Raw genomic sequence first — 19808 nt, 5'->3', positions numbered from 1 at the left:
TTTTCACAGATAAGGAGCCTGAGAACCTGGGTGGGAAGCAGAGTAAAGACTTAGTGGATATTTGGCTCTCCCACTGGACTGTGTACGGAGTGAGGTGAGGCCATATAAAATGTGTTTAATACCCACTTGTTGATCGAAATAATAATGGATATTTGAATGAATAATGAACTAGGATATATTTTAATATGGGAACTGAGTATCCCTTTAATTCTCCACTCTAGTCATCTATGAGATTATTTACAAAATTCTGGATAGTTGCTTATAAATGACAAAATGGTATCTCCAGTGTTAGAGATGTTTTAGAGTATCTTCCACTCTTCATTTTGATGATTATCTGCTCCATTTCCACATGAGGCAGCTATTCAGTTTAATTCTCTTCACAGTGAAGGGTTGTTTTTTTGTCCCAGTCCTTCTAGGGCTTATCAAATAGAGGGGGGTCACACCTGTGTTAGCACGCTGTGAGCATGCTGTGTTAGGTAAGCCCACATAGCTGCTATAACGAATAAACCTTAAATTTCCAAGTTTAGTACAACATATAGTTATTTTTTATTTGCGTCACAACCTAATAGGGGTGTTCCCACTTGGCCATACAGCTTTCCACCTGGTTATCTAGGAGCCCAGGTTCCTTCCATCCCTGAAGGCCTTAGAGTTCCTCCTCTCACTCCAACAGCATCAGGGGAGAGTGTGCATGGAGAAGGCACATGTACTTCCTAAAAATCCTGGCTCCCAAATGAAGCATGTCATTTACACTCACACTCCATTGTGAGAAAGTCGTCATGTGGACATTCCCAGTTCTAAGGAAGGCAAGGAAATGCTGTCTAGTTAGATGCCCAAGAAGAAAAGAGAGAAAACCTATTTGAGTGAGTCACCAACCATTTTTGCCCTAGCTCCCAACCCTATAAAACAGAGCAGAGACAGGCTTTAAGATTAGTACAAAGTACCCTGGCAGATGGGAAGATGGAGCTTCATTTGAATGGTGGATATCTTAAAGATCAGTGGAGGAGGGGTTTTTGAGTCTTGAAGGAAAGGTAAGTCCTTGATAGAAAGAGATGCTAACAGGTATAACTGAGACCATGCCAAAAATGATGTCAGAAGCCAGGATGGAGTAAGTGTATGAGAAAAATGTATGCCTGGGCCTTGGTCTATGTGTATATATCTCAGAATGATGTAGAAATTATTTTAATGATATCTTTTTCCTGGTTTTCCTGAACTCCTTCTATAAGTAATTAAAGAACAAACAGAATTACCCCCTCTACCGTATCTTATCCCTAATGTGAAGATATGAAATAATTAGAGGGTGTGCTGTGTAAGAACTTTAATGCCATCGAAAACTTCTATTTTTAAGACTGTGCTAATTATACAGGATGAGGCTGAACAAAAGGAAGATTTACAATTAGCAGAGCACAGTTTATTACAACCATCTCTGTTTAGAGGCTCTTCTGAAGCTATATATGTAATAAATGAAGACTGATCTAGTGTTTACCATTTAGAGGACAACTCTGGAGATCATAGAAATGCAAGGCTGGGCTACTTTGGATATGATAGTGGTGATGGTATAGGAAGACTTTTACACTTTAGTCTAAGTGGTAGAGAGGAAAGACAAGGGTTTTTAGAGGGGGAAGACCTCTGTTCCTTCCTTGGTCTGCCACTCATTGGCTGGGTGATCCTAACCTTTCTGGGCTATTTCCTCCACTGTATGGGGATAATACTGCATATGAAAGCACTTAACACTGAGCCTGGACTACATTAAGGACCCAGGTTTTTTTTTTTAGATCCATTTCCCTTCCTTTCTTCTACTTTTCTTTTTCTTAAGCAGGATTTCATTCACCTCAATAAAAAATCCTTAAGACTTTAAGAACTGTACAAGAATGACTGTAATATCAGCTGGATGTATTTCCTCTAAATCTACCAAACTTCAATAAAGGCAGTTATAATATCTGTGGCTCTATCTGAGCAGTGTCAAGGATAAAGAAATACCTTAGTTGTCAAATCCCAGGAGGGCTGACTCAGCTCTTCTTTTCTTCCAAAAAAGATAAACTGCATCTCATGCAATCTGCTTTTTGCTAGGGGGTTTTTGTTTTGTTTTCAAACAAGATCTTCAGTGCAAAGGACAATCTCTCATACATATACATAAAAGGAGCCATGATGAGTCCCATGAAAGTTTGGGCTTTTCCCTAGATTCTGTTGCCAGAATATTAGAAATGGATATGAAAAGCTGAGAGCTTAAAAACTGCACAGTATTACATATTATTCAATTGTGAAATGCTGTGGGCTTCCCACCCCAAGCCTCAGCTCAGCTATGAATGGCCTGTATACTTAAGTGCATCTTCCTATTGACTGAATGGATAGAGGCCCTCACTCCTGAGAAGGCATTAGGATTGCATTATCATATCAATAGCCCACATGCAAAGTTCTTGATAAAAACGATCATAATCCAGAGGCAAGAGATAAAATATGAGAGTTTGATTTGTGTAAACAAATCAAAAGCATTTAGAGTCAGCTACTTAATCTATCTCTAAGCATTGCCAGGAATATAAATATCAGAACAGCGTCAGAGTCAGAATAGGCAAGAGTTGAGAGAGTAGAAGGAACTCTAAAGATTATTTGCTACTTTTTTCTGATTTACTATAATCCATCCATATTGACCGCCTTTCAATTCTGTGAACCAGCCAAGCTCAGAGCCTCTTGTCTTAAAGCCTCTACAAATTGTCTTTCTGCCTCTTCAGATATGTCTCTTGTAATAGTCTGGATTGTCTCTGTTAAGCTACATTAACAAAAAGCCTCCATATCTCAGTGGCTTAAGACAATAAAGGTTTGTTTGCTCATGCTGTAGGCTGTGCATCTCCAGTGTGGGTTGGCTGGGGGACTCTGCTCTTTGGTGTCACACAAGTTCCAGGTGAAGGGACCAACCACATCTTGGACCATATGCCCTGTCAGAATGCCATAGGGAAAGGGAGCTAGAGCAACATCAATTAGATGCTCCAGCACGGAAGAGACACATATCGTTTTAATGCATAACTGATTGGCCAGATCAAATCCCATGGCCCCACGGAATCTTGGGGAGAGCAAAGCGATGCAATCCTATCACAAACCTGCAAAGGGGAGGGACAGGGAACCGCTCTCCTGCCTCACACCTGCCCTGACTACCTGTATGAAGCAAGGTCGAGCTCTTCACTGTCTTAGCACCCCTTTCATTTTTCTAGAGTGCTCATCACGATTTGTAATTGCATTGTTTACTTATTTCCTGCTTTCATTTTAATCTTTTTTTTTCCCCCACTGAATTATAAGATCCCTACAAGGAAGAACTACAACAGCAGGCTAATCCTATGAAACAGTTCCCCCAAACGGTCAATCTGCCTAATATATTTAAGTCCTGAATATATTTGTCTTCAGTTTGGAGAATCCTTATGGTGTCCCAGTCATGTCTCTCAGTCTATGTCCTTTTTGGCTGTGTGCTTGCTGATGCCTCTCCATTCCTCCTTATTAGAGGATCCTCTCCCCTAAATACCAGTAGGGCTAAGGCAAAGACAAACTGGGCATTCCTTCAAATGTTGGTTTGGAGCAAACTGGAAAACTATCAATTAAAACCTCACAGAAATCTCCAAAGATGGGAAAAACCAAATTACGCAGTGCAAATTGCTGTAAACTTTGTAAATAATGAAAAGAAAGGAATTTGGCAAACCAGCATTTTGTTGAATTTGCCTTAGGCAAACAGATTTGCAGGGAACTAGCTCAAGGCTCCCCACCCCTACAGTGGTACCTCACTGTCAAACTGAGCCTGGTGTTTAGAAATCTGAAATAACATCACTTTTTGGCCTTATGGTTAAGATCAAGTGTAGCAGTCTGAAATAACAGCCCATTTCATGGGCAAGGAAACTGTAGTTTGGAGAGATGAAGTTATTGGCTCAAATCACAGAGGCGATGGTGGAAGAGATAAAAGTATGATTCAAGTCTCCTGGTGCCAGTGGGGGCTTCTTTTCCTGAGTCATACTCCAGGAAGGCTGCAATCATTTCAATAAACTTAGCATGCTATTTAGGGCAAAAAGTTAGTGTATAAAGGAATATTCTGAGTATTTGTTGTGCGTTTTATCATTTTAAATAAAAATATTTTAACAATTATGTGTTATTATAGATACTTTTTATAACTATTCTATCATTTTCTATAGAAAAAGACCATTATTTTCAAGTGAAATAAGAAATAATTGAAGCACAATTGCCTGTGGGACAAGGTTATTTCAGCAAAGAAGTTTCAAGAATCAATTAGCTATCGCCTTAGAGAGATGGATTTTTAAATAGGCATTGTCTCAGGTCACCTGAGGGATATATTTAGCTCCCGGATGTTTCATCCTAAAAGAGGCCACCACTAAAATCAGTCAAAGGTTTCGTAGGCGCTTGTAAATATGAATTTTTTAAAAAGGCCACTCTCTGTTTAGCTTTCGTTTTTTTTCTCCCCTATCATTCAGGAACACGGGTTATTTTATGGCTTATGGCAAGGGTATTTTATATGTTATAGCAGGTAAACAGTAATGAGAGGAAAAAAGGAAATGTCTCGCTTTCCTCATTAGTCCTTAGATGTTGATTTCTGATTTTATAGAATTGCTGTTAATTTCCCCAGTGACGGGCTGCATAACCAAACAGTGCCTTCTTCTCTTACCTGTTGGGCCAAAGCTTGCCGTGTACTTTTTCTCTTACTATAGGTGCAGGGCACAAAGCATGGTCTCAGCTTGTCTGATGAGGACAGTGGCTTGTGCCAGGAGAAGCTGCTGCTTATTAGCAAGCTGCAGGATCCTATGCAGATAACAAAAAGAGAGAAAATGTTAGGGACAGTGGAGATTAATTCATCTCTGAGAAGTGAAAAAAAAAAAAAGACTTGTATTTAGGTTATAAGTACAATAGACAAGATGGCATGAAAGCACTGAATACAGGTTGATCAAATGAAAAAAAAGAATGAATAAATGAACAAATGAAGGTCGGTACTGGTCCTAGGTTTGCAAACCCATATGCCTACAAGACCAGGTAAGCAGCATGAATGAGGGGCAGACAGGTGTGAGACAACAGGGAATGGTGGGCTGTGGACAGCACATGTCCCATCTTAAAGGGGGAGCCAGCACTCACATCTAGCCGATGGTTTTCACTGATGGCATAAGGAAAAACAGGCCCAATAATACCACAGCTTCAGATTTTCAAAGGAAGACAGAAATAAGGATTTTCATGTGAAATCTCTTGTTTTATATTTCATAAGTATAAATTAAACAAAACTTTGTGCAGGTCAAACGAGGTTAAAGCCAAAGCCTACCGGAGGGTCAGGGTTCGCTCATGGGTGGCCAGCTTTTACCTAAGATCCAATGCAACATCTTCAGTTTCCAAATGGAGAGAAAGTGAATGGTTCAGGGGGCAGAAGCCTCTTGGGCAAGGACTCAGCTAGTGAGTGGCAGAACTGGGGCTTCTTATCACGAGTATCTTCCCTTTTACCTACAACCTTTCACTTCCACTTGGGACCACTCTGAGGTTGGCTGAATCTGATCAGATCTGTTTAAATGAAACATTGGAGGCTGCCTTCAGTTGATCTGAGCCTTGGGTCTCAAGATGCATTTATATAAAAGTTCATAATAAGAGGCATAATTTTCTCTCCATTTATATTATGGAATGAGTTCTGGGTAAAGCTGGATGACTAAAATACGATGGTCCCTCATAGGAAATAAAACTCTGATTGCAGGTATTTGTTTGGGATGGTGTTTAAGCAGTGTGGTCAGATAGGAAGAATGGCAGTGCTGGAGTTATGGGCAGAGGCCTGAGGGGGCCGCACTGAATCCACTTGCCGGTTCCAGTTTCTGCTAACAGGTTGCTCTGTTTATACGAGAGGCAGTGCTACGTGATGGCTAAGTGTATGGGATGGGTTGAAATACTGACTCAGCTGCTCACTGGGACTTAAGTTCTCTTAAATAGTGATAATGGTACCTGGATCATAGATTATACTGAGGTTTAAATGAATCGATACGCAGAAAATGCCTAGAATGGTATTAGCACTTAGTACATGTATGCTAGTATTTGTAAATGCACACGTGGTAGGGTCCTCTCCCTAAGGAGAGAAAAAGGAAAACAAACAAAACAAAACAAAACAAAAAAACCCTCAAGGCAACCTGGCTATATGCTATTACATGACAACATCCATCATGACCTTGTAACATGAGACCACTTAACCAGACTACATGTTTGTGTGTAACCATATATGGGAGACAAAGAAATAGACAATGTATTAAAAAAACTATGCCACGTGGGGTTCGGGGCGCAGTTCTTCGGGTATAAACCCAATTGAGCAGTGCTGGCATGAATAAAGTCGCTTCTTGGAAAGACAAGCCTTGGTGTCACGACTCTCTGTGTGAAAATCCTGCTACAGTGCCAACGTTTATTGAATGCCTAATATACCCTAACTTACTTACATTTATTATTTGTAAGCATCACCACATTCCTCTTGATTTTATATTATTATCTTTACTTTAATAATGAGATAACCATGACCCTGAGAGATGGTCTCTGGTCTAATATCACCCTGGCAGGTAGTAGAACCAGGTTTGAAACTAGGTCTACACAGCTTGGATATTTTGTATAACCCATGTCTCCAGTGTTCAACTGAAGACTCTATTTAGATCTTTAAAGGGAGGTAAAGCCAACTTTGGTCAAACGCCAAATAATTATCAAGTCAAACACCAAAGCAAAGGAGTCCTAAAGCAAACAATTGAAAGCACTGCGATGCTTGATAATCTTCTGCCTTATATAAAAATGTACTGTTCTAGAATGCGAGTGCACCGCATGACTGAGAATAAGACAGGAGAGTATGTGGCCAGTTTTTAGAGTGTGCAAAGCCTCATGCTTATCTTTTAAAATGCTATGGTTCTTAATAGATTAATAATAATAAATCAGGGGGTGCCTGGCTGGCTCTGTCAGTAGAGCATGTGACTCTTGATCTTGGGATCATGAGTTTAAGCCCTACATTGTGGGTAGAGATTAAATAAAGAAAATAAAAATAAATAAAATCTAAAAAAAACTGTGATAAATCAAATTCCATGGAGGTAGCTTTTAAGAATTGAAACACATATTGTATATTAACATTGGGAAGATAACAACTGGATGATTTTATTTTAACATATTAAAGAAATTCCTCATTTTCACAAAATGAATATTTTCTATACAAAAAAGAATGGAATAAAACATAAACATTTGTTAAGGTCTATGAAGCATTCATATGAAGCATCTTATATAAAACATATTGAATGAAGAAAAGGAAGCAAGGAGGAAAGGAAATAAGCAATTATGGACTGCTAACATGAGCTGGATCCTATGCCAGATAACTTTGTATACAATTTAGCATCTACTGAATGAAAAATAACCAAACCAGGGCCAAAATCTGTGTGGAAAATGTATGTATGGCCAACTCAATTTTCCATAGGCAGATATTTCCATTTAAACATCTTAAGTCTTACTTGGACATAACTCCTTGCCTTGACCACCATTCTGTTTTGCTTTGTTTTTTTTTTGACACGTACACAAAATATAACTATAATTAACTTTAGCCAAGCAAGGACAGGGAGGGATGGCATCCTCCTAACCAAAGTATTAAATTATCATCAGTGCCAGGAAAATATAAACTAGGAAACATATAGATGCAAGTTTTCTCTACTTTAGGATGAACTTAATATATCCTAAGAGATAATATCTATTTTCAGCAATAATATAGAAAGCAGGAATGTACTGCACAAGACAGGATGAAAAATATAAGCCACTTTCTACCATCTGATTTCGAAAGTATAATTTTAGTATTTAAGTTTGAGGCATAGCAACCTTACAGAATAAAAAAGGCATCCACATCCAAATGTTGGTTTTGGAATACAAAACAGTATTTCAAAGTCAAATAGAAATTAATTTGTTCGGGGGCGCCTGGGTGGCGCAGTCGGTTAAGCGGCCGACTTCAGCCAGGTCACGATCTCGCCGTCCGTGAGTTCGAGCCCCGCGTCAGGCTCTGGGCTGATGGCTCAGAGCCTGGAGCCTGTTTCCGATTCTGTGTCTCCCTCTCTCTCTGCCCCTCCCCCGTTCATGCTCTGTCTCTCTCTGTCCCAAAAATAAATAAACATTGAAGGAAAAAAAAAAAGAAATTAATTTGTTCATTATATACTCTTTTGGATAATTGCCATTATTGCTATTTCTCCTTGGGCAGATAATTGAAAATTGGCTATATAAATTGTTGTGTTTTTCTGGGGAAATAGCCTAGACTCAAAATTTGTCACCCACATCTTAATCTAAGTTACAATTTTACCAGGATTAAAAATTATAGCTACTCCAGTGCATTATTCTATTACACATCATTAACATCTTCCCTTCTTTTTAGCTTCATGTGGCAGAAAAGAATTCCACCAGGGCCATATTTGAGGAATCACATTCATTTTGTGTGTCTCCACATGAGAGTTAGCTATGAAGTATTTTAGTGAAGAATAGGACAAATAAAATAGTAATAATATTTGGACATGAGATTTTTTCTCCCCAGTTCTGCTTCAGCCTCCTTTGCAGCAACAAAGGGATTTGCACTGTGAATCTCTAACGTCAACATCTGGCCACATTTGATTCCGGTTTGTGTGTGGTCCGTCTGCAACCAAGGACTTGAATAAAGACTGACAGAACAAAACAGAAAGTGCTGCTGAGTTGCCTATTTATTAACTTACCAAAGTAAGTTTTGTGATTCATTAGGAAATCAGGTGAAGGTAATACCTGACCTAATTAGTTAACAAATTTAGAAAACAGAACAGGGTTTTTCACTTTGTAAGTTTCACTGATCATGAATGTAATTTTCCTTTTCTCTTCTCACAGCCTGAGTTCCTGGGAAACAGACTTTGAGACTCTGAGATATCCACGCAGCAAGTTTATTGGGGCATGTTCTTGGGAGTGACACCCAGGCCATGATGAGAGGAGAAGGAAGAAAGGGAGGGATAGGTTGAGCTGTGATACAGTCACAAGGAGGCCTTAATGGACCCCAAGGCAGTGCTGGAGCAGGGATACACCTGTAGAGGTCAGTGTGTGCCACAGCCAGCTTGTATTGCTGTAACTTCTGCAGCTAGGTCTTCCCTATTCTACACAGGGTATTATTCTAATCCCAGGATTTCTAGCCCTGCTATGTTGTCAGGGATCTTTATTGTTGCCTTTCTGAAAGAGGCAACTGAGCTCTCTTGGAAACAGAATCAGCCCTATACGATAAGACTCGGTGATATGACTGCCAAAGCCTAAGTGACAGAGTTATCAAAAGTAAGTACTGACGATGATCGGACAACATCCTGGAAAAAAATACTTAAAAAAAATAAGCCAACTGAAATGATTTTGTTTCAAAGTACTTCCATTTCCTTGTATGTAAACATGGTCATTCATACCAATAAAGTGGAATGGTAATAATTGCAGCATGTCTTTGTTTAATGAAGTCATTAAATATTTATGGAGGCAGTTCAGGATGTATACCATAAGGAGGGAGAAGATTTTTAAGTGTATTAGCCAAGCCACACAAAGAATTTCTGTTAAAATAATTTCAGTTTTTTAAAAAAGTTAATTCCTAGGAAAGATGAATTTAAGCCAACTTCCGTGTGCAAATACCAACATCTTTAGGAAACTCAGAGAGGTGGTGTTGAGAGACTTCACCGTTGGCTGGGGCAGCAGAAACTTTCAGGGGGACCATTCTGCACAAAGCTGCACATCTACCAAGGTTCTTTCTTCTTCTGAGTCCTTTACGCCTTAGAGAAAGGCACTAGAGAGACCCAAGATTTGATGAGCGGTGACAGATTGTACATAAACTCTTCTCAGCTTTGCTCTTTAACATGCTATGCTAAATCTTGGCATGGCAGCAATTGTCAAACTCCACTTGGGCATCCAACTTAGCGAAAAGCAGTAGACTTCACATGGAGAAGTTCTCCCAATTTTAGCACATGAGGCTAGAATTATGAAACTCAGCAAGAAAAGTGTGGATGATTCCAGAATTCAGTGATTAAAAAGTGACTGATATTGACTACATCTATTCCATTGTCTATCATGTTTCTGTAACAGGCATCAAAGCAGAGAGAAAGTGAGGTTTCCAAAAAATGTTCTTCCATGACATAAAATCACTGGGCACAAACTCCATCTGACGTGTCACAGCTTAGCCCAGAGCCTTGTACCTGGCAGGAACTCAGTCTCTCTCCACACTTTGATCTGAGATGAACTGATGAAATATAGCCATGGCCACATGTGGATTCTAGAATCAGCTTCTTAATTCCTCTCCTGTAATATCCACTGCTTCATTCAACAAAACTATGTTGAATATCTTCTATTATTAAGGTGTTCTACTAGGAGCTAGAAATATACAGAAGAGCTAGAAATATACAGAAGAACTCATACCCTTCCTGAGAAAGATACAATTCAGATAACAAAGTATAGTAATGGAAATACTGAAGTACAAAGGAGAGACACTGAACTGAGCGTGGCTGTGTGTGCACACACATGCACAGCACTTGGGGTGTAATCAAATGCATTTTTCTCTTGAATGAGGTGTTCAGAACACTGAAAAAAATTATTTGTTTTTATCTGAGAGATTGAGCATGTGAGTGGGGGAGAGGGGCAGAGGGAGGGAGACTGAGAGAGAGAGAGAGAGAGAGAGAGAGAGAAAGAGATTGAGGATCTTAAGCAGGCTCCACACTCAGCATAGAGCCCATTGCGGGGCTTGATCCTACAACCCTGGGATCATGACCTGAGTGGAAATCGAGTCCGACACTCAACTGACTGAGCCACCCAGGTGCCCCCAGAGTACTAAAAATTAAGACCAATAGCTTTCCCTGTTCTGACTGAAAAATACAAATGCAATTAATGTTTCTGCCAATAAAACTGGAGATATTGTGAGGATAAAGGAGTTTAGCATGGAGCCCCAGATTATACGGCCTGTTTTTCCTGATTTTAAGTTGAAATACATGTGAGCTAGTCTTTCAACAGTTAAACGATATTTTTATTTTCCTTTTAAGAGCAATTCACATACTAGGTCCTGGTGATTTAAAGAAGAATGAAGAAAATCCAAGTTGTTTTCAAAGTCTTATTAAGTAAGAAATTCCAGGGGCACCTGGGTGGCTCAGTCGGTTAGGTATCCGATTTTGGCTCAGGTCAAGATCTTGCAGTTTGTGAATTTGAGCCCTGCATCGGGCTCTGTGCTGACAGCTCAGAGCCTGGAGCCTGCTTCGGATTCTGTGTCTTCCTCTTTCTCCGCCCCTCCCGTGCTCATGTTCTGTCTTTCTCTGTCTCTCAATAATAAACAAACGTTAAAAAAATTTAAGCAAGAAATTCCTATGAGCCTTTTAAAAGTTTGATATAACTTCATGACATTTTTCAGGAATAAAAATGTCCTAATTTATGTTCACTTATAAAAGTTTAGTCTGTATAAATGAGTTGCTTCACAAATGATTTTGGTACAACGTGAATTTACGCTGATAACAAGCAAAAACAGAACAATGGAATCGATCATTATTTGTGTTTGGCTGTCCAACTTTGTAGCTACAGCTTTATCTCTGCCTTTATAGCTGCTGAAGTTGGTTCTGAAAATTAAGACCATTCCAAAGCATATGTGGAAAGAAATTCTGCAAAGCTTGCATATTGACTGAGTCAACTATTGCCTTGCTGGATTTCTCAGTTCGTGCTCCACATATCTTGAAAATACTGTTATTGTAAATCATGCCATGTGAGCTCGTGGAATTTGAACATGACTGCTGATTTTGAACATGACCTATTTGAACATGACTGTCTGCAGCCAGTTAGTTCCAGTGAGAATTCAGTGTGACCCATCTGTGGGCAGTTGCTTTCATTTTTTTTTTTTTTTCTGTAGGCATTGTATTCTAAATCAGTCTTTTTAGGAATGGATATGGCATCTGTCACTAGAGATAATGGGTGAGAGAATAGGCCAGTGTTCGTACAAATACATCACCACCATTAAAAAAACAGCAAAACCAATAGTCTGAAATACATGCCCTATAGACAACTGGAGCAGCAGGGGCACCTCTTAATTCAAAGGGCAGCATCTTGAAATCTGGAAAGTGATCCTCCTTCTGACTTAAGAGGTTCCCCACCATACCCAAGCGCATTTGGTTCAGATGCCAACAACCATATTGACCAGTCAGAGGCATGATGGAGAACCTGCGGGAGCTTCTGCAGAGGGTGGGAGGTGGGGGAGGTGGGGACTTACAGAGAGGTCACCTTTGTCCTTAATGGCGATTTCTGTATTTCAGGGTCAGTGAGACTTGCCAGAATTGTGGCATGGTAAGCAATTGGTCCAGTTTGGGAGCAGTGCATCTTTTCTTCAAAAACATAAAGCACTTCTCTCACCCTAGGTTTGATGGGTATTTAGATGCACAAAGAAGAGGTACTCTGTTACTTCCAAATGGGGCATGCTTTCCTCAGTAGACCTTCCAAAGGAATGGGGAGTTAAAAAGCTGCTGTCAAAGCATTTTCCACGCCGTGGCTAATTTACCCAGAAATCAGTTGAGAAATGTCCGGAACAGCTGGAACTCATGTTAGAAAACACAAGTCTTTGGGGTGCCTGCATGGCTCAGTCAAACACCTTACTCTTGATTTTGGCTCAGGTTATGATCTCATGGTTTGTGGGTTGGGGCCCTGCATCAGGCTCTGTGCTGGAAGTGCTGAGCCTGCTGGGGATTCTCTCTCTCTCTCTCTCTCTCTCTCTCTCCCTCTCTCTCTCTCTTTCTCTCTGCCCCTCCCCCCTCTCAAAAATAAATAAACATTTAAAGAAAAAAAAACACAAGTCCTTTTATTTGGAAAACAAAGAAAGGTGAAGCTTATAGACTAATGAGTTCACAGGAAGACTAAATTTGAATATCAGACACTTAAGAAATGGGTTCATAACAGAAAGCTTACAATTTTGACTACAATTACACTACATGAATGCACTTTTATATCTTTATGCTGGTACTTTGTTTAATGCTATTTTTTTTTTCAAGTTTTGAGATCCAGAATGCCCTGCTCACTAAAGGTCCTGGAAACCACCTACACCTCACGCCCTTGACAGCAACATCACCTGGGCTGCTTACCATTCTTTGTTGCCTTAAACTTCTCTGATGTTTAGGCAGCCCACTCAGTCACTGAGAATAGGGTGGGCGAGCTACACCCTCATCACGTTTTCTTCTTGTGTTACTATTTTTGCCTGATTTCTTTTCAGGAGGAAGCTGTTGTACGCTTTAACTGGGCAGATATGAGGAAAAGAAGCTCTTTTTCTCCCAAGATAACAATCAATGACCTTGGGCAATAAGTGCAAAGCTCTCTGGAATTCTATTTAAAAAGTATCTGATAAACTGCCTTTGGGTCCATGTGTTGTTTTCTTTGTGTGGGGCAGGAAGTGGGACCTACTAAGCTTAGCTAGCTTAGCTGGATGTTACTTAAACTGTAGGCAGTGAACAAAGATGTGCTCTATAGTGCACAATAGCTGGAATGATCAATTTTACAGTTGAAAGTTACATTAAACCTGATTCTGCCTATATTCATTAAACTTAGTGCAATAGTGGCCTCAAAGATATGGTGCCTGATGCAGTCCATCTGTTGCTTCCCATCAAAACCTTCTTGGTCTGGCTCCTAAAAAACCAGTCAGTTCCTTTTTTTATTTCAATGAAAAATAAAAAAGAAATTTTGAGAAAAGTCACAAATCAGGGCAACTGTGTGTGTACTCCTTGTAATATATTTCCCCTGGAAAGAAATGGTGATAAATACAAAAGGGCCCAAGAAATACACCTCTATTAAAGTAAAATACAACTCTTTCACTGGCTAAACGCATACCTAGAACTGCCCACTACTCCACAGGATCGTGACACATTTGATGGAGTGAGGGTGTAAATGGGTCACTCAGAATGTCCTTTTTTTTTTTTTTTTTAAAGGTATTCCTTGGGGGAGTTGTGGATAAATGGACTGAATGTTCTTTCATTTCTGAAGCCTCTGTGCAGGAAGTGAAAGAAGCGAACTACGCAGAGCAAAACCACCTGCTAAAGGTCAAAGAGATGGGCAAGCTGTGGAAAGCCCCCGCGTGGAGGAGGCCCTGCCAGAGGCACAAGCAACCGCCCATCTTCTTCTATTCCTTCCCTGGAAGATGCTGTACCTGAAATCATGCAGAATCAAACAATGCGTGTTCCAAAATCAATAGAGCTAAGTAGACTGTGAAATCTCTAGGATGATAAAACACCACACATGCCCACTCTATACCACCACCACAGCAACAGTTTTTATTTTTGTAAAGCAATTATCAACTTATGTATAAATGATTACAGTATTTGAGATCCAAGATCCGTGGAAAATCTGATGTTGCAATCAAAACGTAATTGAGCTATTTTGGAATAGAAAGCCTATTTGCTCTTCAAAACACATAAATATCTAAAAATTAAATGATGACCCATTTAGAACAGTGTTGCAATCTTTTAAGGGTTTGCTTTAAATGAACTTCCCTGCTTGATGGAAAGTTTTTATAGTCTGATGCTGTTATTTCTCAACTGGGGGCGTGTGACTGTGTGTCTGTGTGTCGGGGGGGGGGGTGGGCAGGGCAGGGGGGGTAGGTGGATGTGGTCAGCAGTTATGAATTAATTTCCCCATGTGATCTGATCCGAAAATCCATCTGCACACCAATCATTATTTGGAGCCTAAATAAATTTCATCTTGTACATGTAGGTATATCATTTTTTTCAAATGCGTATATATGCCCATGTGATAAGAAAAATGTGAATTCATTTTAAAGTGTTGTCAACTTCATTGCAGATTTCTAACTATTTTTCAATCCATGGATTATAAAAACATAGCAATTACCTATGGGCAACCACAGCACTTTAAATGTTAAGAAGGAGTTCTTCTTCCTGTATTAGATGCACTGTAGTAATGAATTTCAAGAGTTGTTAAAAAAAATAGTTATAATAGGGACTTGCTAGAGATCTATAATGGGGATATGATAGATATAATTGAATTTTCAACTATGAATGAGTCCCATTAGAAGAATCATTAAACCATTTGGTTATATTAAGTTTACATGTTTAGGCCTAACCCCAAAATAAAACAAGAAAACAATTAACAGCCATTACCTCTGGGGATACCAGTGATGGGAGCGGCCACTAATTTCTATTCTTTCTACCTCTCTATTGCTTATATTACTTACAAATAATATGAATTCAAATATTAGTTTATGTTTTAAAAAATGATTAAAATAAAAACAACCACACAGTGATCTCATGTGATGAGATCAACAGTCTCTTCCGAGGCCAATGAGGTGCTGGCTTCTGGGCGCCTCTCACACATCCATTCTTTTCCAGTAGGCTTGCCTTAGAAGGTGGAGCATTATTTCTCATTCTGTGTAACTTTGGAGGCTTCTCCCAATGTGACAATCATGTCCATCACATGTTAAAGCCCTAGGCTGGGCACCGGGCTGTACACTTTACATGAAGTCAGAGCTCACAGGGAGGACTATAGTGCAAGCTGTTATGTCCACACGTCCAAGTGTCTGGGGGCTACGGGACTACAGCAAACTCCCATCCAACTGTATCTTGTGGCACAACTGCCTATGGGTGCAGAGAGAAAAATGATTCTTAACTCCTGCCACCAAACATGTGGGGACACCCCTGGAGCATTTATGAAATCCCACTTTGTCCTATACCAGGAGGACACTAGAGCTGATCCATACTGTGTTCTCACGATAACTCAATGAGCTGGCATTTGGTGTTAGGGATGCACAAGGGTCATGTGATATTCAATGCATTTATACTCAAAAAGCTGTAGCAAATTCCATGCAACGCTTGCTAATACGGTAAATTACTCTAAAATACTTTAAATTCTGTCCAAAAAAGTGCTGTCAAACTGAATTACCCCAGGTTAAGTATTGTCATGTTGTATTATGGCATGACATTCAGGTAGCTCATTGTAGCAAACAAAAACATTTATATCCTTTAGGGAGATTTCATGGAAAGCAGATGCACTGTTATTCTTTTCTAAGGGATGTAGTCCAATTTTAGTAATGCATATGTGAAGTGGATAAAACAAAACAAATATAAGACTCCAGGTTTTTTGTGTCTGTGTAAACTAGACCTTTAAATTTGAAGTATAGTTTTTTTTTTTTTTTATTTATATATGAAATTTATTGTCAAATTGGTTTCCATACAACACCCAGTGCTCATCCCAAAAGGTGCCCTCCTCAGTACCCATCACCCACCCTCTCCTCCCTCCCACCCCCCATCAACCCTTAGTTTGTTCTCAGTTCTCAACAGTCTCTTATGCTTTGGCTCTCTCCCACTCTAACCTCTTTTTTTTTTTTTTTTTTTTTTTTTGTTCCCCTCCCCCATGGGTTTCTCTTAAGTTTCTCAGGATCCACATAAGAGTGAAACCATATGGTATCTGTCTTTCTCTGTATGGCTTATTTCACTTAGCATCACACTCTCCAGTTCCATCCACGTTGCTACAAAAGGCCATATTTCATTTTTTCTCATTGCCACGTAGTACTCCATTGTGTATATAAACCACAATTTCTTTATCCATTCATCAGTGGATGGACATTTAGGCTCTTTCCATAATTTGGCTATTGTTGAGAGTGCTGCTATGAACATTGGGGTACAAGTGCCCCTATGCATCAGTACTCCTGTGTCCCTTGGATAAATTCCTAGCAGTGCTATTGCTGGGTCATAGGGTAGGTCTATTTTTAATTTTCTGAGGAACCTCCACACTGCTTTCCAGAGCGGCTGCACCAATTTGCATTCCCACCAACAGTGCAAGAGGGTTCCCGTTTCTCCACATCCTCGCCAGCATCTATAGTCTCCTGATTTGTTCATTTTGGCCACTCTGACTGGCGTGAGGTGATATCTGAGTGTGGTTTTGATTTGTATTTCCCTGATAAGGAGCGACGCTGAACATCTTTTCATGTGCCTGTTGGCCATCCGGATGTCTTCTTTAGAGAAGTGTCTATTCATGTTTTCTGCCCATTTCTTCACTGGGTTATTTGCTTTTCGGGTGTGGAGTTTGGTGAGCTCTTTATAGATTTTGGATACTAGCCCTTTGTCCGATATGTCATTTGCAAATATCTTTTCCCATTCCGTTGGTTGCCTTTTAGTTTTGTTGGTTGTTTCCTTTGCTGTGCAGAAGCTTTTTATCTTCATAAGGTCCCAGTAATTCACTTTTGCTTTTAATTCCCTTGCCTTTGGGGATGTGTCGAGTAAGAGATTGCTACGGCTGAGGTCAGAGAGGTCTTTTCCTGCTTTCTCCTCTAAGGTTTTGATGGTTTCCTGTCTCACATTCAGGACCTTTATCCATTTTGAGTTTATTTTTGTGAATGGTGTGAGAAAGTGGTCTAGTTTCAACCTTCTGCATGTTGCTGTCCAGTTCTCCCAGCACCATTTGTTAAAGAGACTGTCTTTTTTCCATTGGATGTTCTTTCCTGCTTTGTCAAAGATGAGTTGGCCGTACGTTTGTGGGTCTAGTTCCGGGGTTTCTATTCTATTCCATTGGTCTATGTGTCTGTTTTGGTGCCAATACCATGCTGTCTTGATGATGACAGCTTTGTAGTAGAGGCTAAAGTCTGGGATTGTGATGCCTCCTGCTTTGGTCTTCTTCTTCAAAATTACTTTGGCTATTCGGGGCCTTTTGTGGTTCCATATGAATTTTAGGATTGCTTGTTCTAGTTTCGAGAAGAATGCTGGTGCAATTTTGATTGGGATTGCATTGAATGTGTAGATAGCTTTGGGTAGTATTGACATTTTGACAATATTTATTCTTCCAATCCATGAGCAGGGAATGTCTTTCCATTTCTTTAAATCTTCTTCAATTACCTTCATAAGTTTTCTATAGTTTTCAGCATACAGATCCTTTACATCTTTGGTTAGATTGATTCCTAGGTATTTTATGCTTCTTGGTGCAATTGTGAATGGGATCAGTTTCTTTATTTGTCTTTCTGTTGCTTCATTGTTAGTGTATAAGAATGCAACTGATTTCTGTACATTGATTTTGTATCCTGCAACTTTGCTGAATTCATGTATCAGTTCTAGCAGACTTTTGGTGGAGTCTATCGGATTTTCCATGTATAATATCATGTCATCTGCAAAGAGCGAAAGCTTGACTTCATCTTTGCCAATTTTGACGCCTTTGATTTCCTTTTGTTGTCTGATTGCTGATGCTAGAACTTCCAGCACTATGTTAAACAACAGCGGTGAGAGTGGGCATCCCTGTCGTGTTCCTGATCTCAGGGAAAAAGCTCTCAGTTTTTCCCCGTTGAGGATGATGTTAGCTGTGGGCTTTTCATAAATGGCTTTTATGATCTTTAAGTATGTTCCTTCTATCCCGACTTTCTCAAGAGTTTTTATTAAGAAAGGGTGCTGGATTTTGTCAAAGGCCTTTTCTGCATCGATTGACAGGATCATATGGTTTTTCTCTTTTTTTTTGTTAATGTGATGTATCACGTTGATTGATTTGCGAATGTTGAACCAGCCCTGCATCCCAGGAATGAATCCCACTTGATCATGGTGAATAATTCTTTTTATATGCCGTTGAATTCGATTTGCTAGTATCTTATTGAGAATTTTTGCATCCATATTCATCAGGGATATTGGCCGGTAGTTCTCTTTTTTTACTGGGTCTCTGTCTGGTTTAGGAATCAAAGTAATACTGGCTTCATAGAATGAGTCTGGAAGTTTTCCTTCCCTTTCTATTTCTTGGAATAGCTTGAGAAGGATAGGTATTATCTCTGCTTTAAACGTCTGGTAGAACTCCCCTGGGAAGCCATCTGGTCCTGGACTCTTATTTGTTGGGAGATTTTTGATAACCGATTCAATTTCTTCGCTGGTGATGGGTCTGTTCAAGCTTTCTATTTCCTCCTGATTGAGTTTTGGAAGAGTGTGGGTGTTCAGAAGAATTTGTCCATTTCTTCTAGGTTGTCCAATTTGTTGGCATATAATTTTTCATAGTATTCCCTGATAATTGTTTGTATCTCTGAGGGATTGGTTGTAATAATTCCATTTTCATTCATGATTTTATCTATTTGGGTCATCTCCCTTTTCTTTTTGAGAAGCCTGGCTAGAGGTTTGTCAATTTTGTTTATTTTTTCAAAAAACCAACTCTTGGTTTCATTGATCTGCTCTACAGTTTTTTTAGATTCTATATTGTTTATTTCTGCTCTGATCTTTATTATTTCTCTTCTTCTGCTGGGTTTAGGCTGCCTTTGCTGTTCTGCTTCTATTTCCTTTAGGTGTGCTGTTAGATTTTGTATTTGGGATTTTTCTTGTTTCTTGAGATAGGCCTGGATTGCAATGTATTTTCCTCTCAGGACTGCCTTCGCTGCGTCCCAAAGCGTTTGGATTGTTGTATTTTCATTTTCGTTTGTTTCGATATATTTTTTAATTTCTTCTCTAATTGCCTGGTTGACCCACTCATTCGTTAGTAGGGTGTTCTTTAACCTCCATGCTTTTGGAGGTTTTCCAGACTTTTTTCTGTGGTTGATTTCAAGCTTCATAGCGTTGTGGTCTGAAAGTATGCATGGTATGATTTCAATTCTTGTAAACTTATGAAGGGCTGTTTTGTGACCCAGTATATGATCTATCTTGGAGAATGTTCCATGTGCACTCGAGAAGAAAGTATATTCTGTTGCTTTGGGATGCAGAGTTCTAAATATATCTGTCAAGTCCATCTGATCCAATGTCTCATTCAGGGCCCTTGTTTCTTTATTGATCGTGTGTCTAGATGATCTATCCATTTCTGTAAGTGGGGTGTTAAAGTCCCCTGCAATTACCACATTCTTATCA

The 19808-nt window shown here is 39.6% G+C and overlaps 1 protein-coding gene across 4 annotated transcripts in view; it reads right to left on the bottom strand.

Annotated features, from left to right (window-relative positions):
* The window catches only part of B3GALT1 (beta-1,3-galactosyltransferase 1), a 355371-nt gene that overhangs the window by 35123 nt on the left and 300440 nt on the right, over window positions 1-19808 (bottom strand). For all 4 annotated transcript variants that reach the window (XM_086718817.1, XM_086718818.1, XM_086718819.1 and 1 more), the window contains one exon: window positions 4655-4788. The gene's annotated coding sequence lies outside the window, so the exon portion shown is untranslated. The remainder of the gene's footprint in view (window positions 1-4654; window positions 4789-19808) is intronic.

This window comes from Puma concolor, chromosome C1 (genome assembly GCF_028749965.1).
Source record: "Puma concolor isolate L17-30 chromosome C1, mPumCon1.1.hap2, whole genome shotgun sequence".
Lineage (NCBI taxonomy): Eukaryota > Metazoa > Chordata > Mammalia > Carnivora > Felidae > Puma > Puma concolor.
The sequence above is the reverse complement of the archived record's forward strand: the minus strand, read 5'-3'. Positions and strand labels throughout refer to the sequence as shown.